The sequence below is a fragment of the Eutrema salsugineum genome, unplaced genomic scaffold, assembly GCF_000478725.1.
Source record: "Eutrema salsugineum unplaced genomic scaffold, Eutsalg1_0 scaffold_2, whole genome shotgun sequence".
Classification (NCBI taxonomy): Eukaryota; Viridiplantae; Streptophyta; class Magnoliopsida; order Brassicales; family Brassicaceae; genus Eutrema; species Eutrema salsugineum.
In genome coordinates this window covers 16,929,371-16,933,891 of record NW_006256829.1, presented here as the reverse complement: position 1 = coordinate 16,933,891, position 4,521 = coordinate 16,929,371, and positions in this window count along the sequence as shown.

Here is a 4,521-nt window from a genome sequence, read left to right as displayed (position 1 = left end):
TAAGAACATTAATGCAATGCAAGTTACTCTTTAGTCTAGACTTCAAAAGCAGATTAATTCATTCCCATGACAATAATCTCTTTATAAATCACTTAATCAAGATTAATTCACCTTAAGCAAGATCAAGCAATCAACAAGCATAAAGTATCAAGTCTAATAATGACCAACCGGTTTCTATTTCAAAGAGACCGAATCTTACACAGAAAGCAGCAACAAGCAATCACATGATCTCAAAACCAATTAACTTAGAAATCAAATCTAGACTAATCCTCTCATGAAGGCACTAATCTCTACACTAATCCACTTTCAAACCAAATCATCATTTGTGAAATATGAATCAGTGAGCATTAAGAAACAGTTCTAATATGTCATTCATGCATTTAACAAATCATTCCCATGATGAAAAAGGCATAAACCCTTAGCTTAGCTCATTCAGACATTTCATCAAACACCTTGTGGGTGGAGAAATGACTAAGGTCTAGATCAGAGTGATGTGCAAAGATCTATCATTAAGAGCAGCTAACTAAGGAAAGGAAATGAAGATCTAGAACCTAAACATCATAAACCGATCATCTAAGCACCCTAATCTACACACCTAGAAGCTTAAAAGATAACTACTCACTAATCATGATTAACACACCATTTCCTTTGCAAGAGGTGATGTTAATCATGATTAGAAGTTGAGATCAGATGATGAAATGATAAGAAACAGCTTTAAGATAATGAAATCTCTTAGATATCTCTTAATCACGTCGGTTTTACACAGATAAGGAAAGAGAAACCAAAGAGAAACTAAGATAAAGGATAAGATAATGGATAACTAGGGTTTTAGTCTCTAAAAACTATTTATATAAAAGGGTGTGGGCCGGGTCAGCCCAGGACAAACTGGGTACTGACCCGCACTTTCTGGGTTGCTGGAGCCACCCCTCGCCATCTGAAAAAGTCTCACACCGAGGGCCATACACCAGGGGGTCATGTGCTGGGTTGAAACTTTGATGAACACTTGAAGAACATGCATGAGACTTGGCCTTTGATCCGGTTAAAGCTTTGAAACGTGAAGAGGGTTTGTTTGTGATCTAGGTTGGAGAGATGAGGACCTCGGCATAACATGCCGAGGGGCTTGGTACCCGAGGTTTGTGTAACATAGGAGCTCGGCATAACATGCGGAAGGGTTCACGCCAAGGTCTGCTTCAACACTTAGTCGTTTTGTGATCATTTTGGTGATCAAGGGAGCCTTGGTGTTGAAAGACCGAAGTCCTACCTCGAGTTATAGTCCCAAGGCTTCGTAAACATGCCTCCTCGGCATACATGCCGAGGTATTCACGCCGAGGTAGGACACAACACTTAGCTTACAGTCGCATCTCTTAAAACCGGAATTGACCATCTTCTCTTCTGTTCAGTGTAACTTTCAGCTCATAACTCCAAATGACCTAAAACCAGTTCCATAAGAAAGATAACTCATTTAGCTCATTCTTTGGTGACGAAACTATCGGCGCTTGGGAAGTGGAAGGCTTCCTGGAGGGCTCATCTCCGCAGTGCATTTACACGATCAGAGAGAGGCGTCTAGACATGTGTCCATTCCGGAAACGGTAACTTCTTTCTCATAGATCCAAATTGAATGATCTTGGACGTTCTGGAACGAGGACTCAAATATCTCTGATTCTCATGAAGGCCTCGTAAACCGAATCGTCCTGGAAGTGTGCCGTCCTTTGCATTCTTCGGAGCTCATCGGGTCGGCCCAAGACGGCAGCGAGACAGGGATTTCTTCCGACGAGCTCAACTTTCTGCTCACGCGTCCGAATTCCATTATTCCACTTGATATGGAACCATGATCCAATCTTCTCCAACTTTGATGAAGCCCCCGACAGCTGAATCGGACCGGAAGGTTCCCCGGACAGGCGATCATTCAGGAGTATCGGATTGCTCCGGAATGGATGCGAGAGAGGTCTGTCTTCCGATTACCATATCTTTCAGATCCTTGTTCCAAATGATTTGATTCTAACTGTTATGAACTCTTGACTCAGTTATCTCCAACCTTTATGAAGACTCCGACAGCTGAATCGGCCGGAAAGATCTTCCGGTGACGCGATTTCGGAAATGTTTCTGCACCCGGGATTTTTGGCCGAGAGACTTGACCGCGGTACGTGTTTTTGGCCGAGAAAGCTACCCGCGGGAAGGATTTTGGCCGAGGATCTTCGACCTTCAGTACAGCATTTTGCCGAGAAACCCAAAATTGCTCCTTTTCACCATTTTTGATCATTCCAACTCCATTTCTTCACCTGAATCACATCCTCCACTCCAAATTGGCTCCAAAAGCACCTGTTTAACACTCCAAAACATGCAAAACTCTCTTGGACCTAATATAATCTCCTAAGTCCTAAAACAATGCTTAAAGACCTAAAATACATGAGATAAGACATGATTTGGACTAAAATATGTACACTAAATGATGCAATTTATGAATATATCAGTCATCTTCTTCCTCACACACATGTGTATTTTCTTCATTACACTCTGGATACTTTTGTTCCATGAAATTACAGTTGAATTCATCTTTATAACTGAATTGGGAATCATTTTCTTCAAACCAAGGCTTATAGTAAGGCTCCACGAACTGGTTTTGTTTCTCTTCATCTCGCCCTTGTTCATCCTCATAACTGAGTTCTGGTACAACTTCTTCATACTCTGAATCCCTTTTGTGAAAATCATCTTCACCTTCTGATTTTTCTTGGACAGATTCATTTCATAATCTGAGTCAGAATAGGAGGTGCTCCATGTATTTTCGGGTGGCTTGGGATCAATCTTCTCTGACTGAGAATTATCTCCATAGTTATCCTCAAAATCAGACCACGCTTCCTTTTCTTCTTCCCCTTGATACCATGAATTTTGGTCTGAAGCTTCTCCCTGGTTCCACTCGCCTTCAGAGGAGCATCCATAGGAGTCCTCTTCTCCTGAATAATACTCCATTGCCTTTGTCGTTCTACCTTGAAAACAAGACAAATAGGAGACTTCATAATCGATTTCAAACTGTTAGGGAAAAAGTAATATGCGATACGAGAACAGATTTCACAAAAAAGAAAGAATGAGTTAAGACAAATTCAAATGGTAATATATATATATATATATATATATATATATATATTTACTTAACAAATTAGAAAATTTCAAATTCAAAAAGGAAATTAGTTTTTTTTTAATCTATTTCAACGAAAATAGCAAAAAAAAATTAAAATAAAGAAATTGAGGAACAATAGTTTTTTTTATGGATTTTCTTTTTATTGAACACGAAATTAAATCAAAAATACTTTTTTCCTTTTTTAATTTATGAATGAAACACATAACTAAAACTCAAAAGGAATATGCTAGAAAAAAAATTTTCATAGGGATTTTTTAAAAAAAAAATTATATGAACAGAAACAACTAAAACAAAAGTAAAAAGACAAAGGTTGGATTGAAACAACCTGGGATAGGAGCTTTTAGCTCTGATTACCAAATGATATAGGATTGGAATCACTCCAATACTAAGATCACTCGATGATGGAGAGATTCCAAGCCTAAGGTACGCTGAAGGGGCTGAAGGTAGAGATGGATGGTGAAGGTGATTGACTCACTCAATCAATGGCACGACTAAGAGTATTGAATCACTCAAAAAACTCCTAAAACCGTGGGTTTCTATAGACTTAAAGTGAATCACACACTTAGAAATCTAAAGAGCATAAACACAAGGACAAACAAGCTTTGTGAAAAGAATACAATGTTTCTATTAATTTCAATGATCAAGGGTGATTTGTACATGAGAACGAGCTGAGCTTATATAGGCTCAAATAGAACAATTCTAAGTCTAAAACAAGAAGAAATCGCATAATTAAATGAAAAACTAGCTGTTGGAGAATTGATGAGAAAATCTGTCCAAGTAAGGAGATAGCCGTTGTTTATAATCTTGATAGCTTTGGCTGGAAGTGGTGCACCTTTGTGATGTCTGGATTCTAATTGTTGGGATGTCTGGATTCATTATTAGAGGCTTCAAAACGTAGCAGCCAAAAGAAAAGAGCCGTTAGTGAGTTATTCCTCCAAGTGTGAACGCGTCCAAATATGGTAAGTTGAGGAGCAAGAGGATTCGCCTAATCCTCTGGGTTCTGGAGCATTGTAGGGCCTTTGGGAAACATTAGGGATGTCAAACGGGCTAACCCGTGCTCATATAACCCGAACCGCCGTGGTTCAGTTTGTTTGCCAGCCCATCGTGGATCAGCCCGCTTGAACCGCAGGGTTTGGGAACACTGTCCACGCCCGCCCCGCTTTAAACAGCAGGTCAAACGGGCTAACCCACAGGTTGTTTGTACTTCTGGTTCTGAGTCTTCTGGTTCTGCACAAAAATGCTGAAAGAAGCCTAAGCGAAGCGCAACAGTGAGTTGCTGGAGTCACGGAATCTTTGTGCTCAGATTACTAGTAAGCTTCAAAACTTGGAAGCTCAAGTTCAGCAAATATGTTATGCAAATGCGAAAAGTGCCTTGAGATATACAG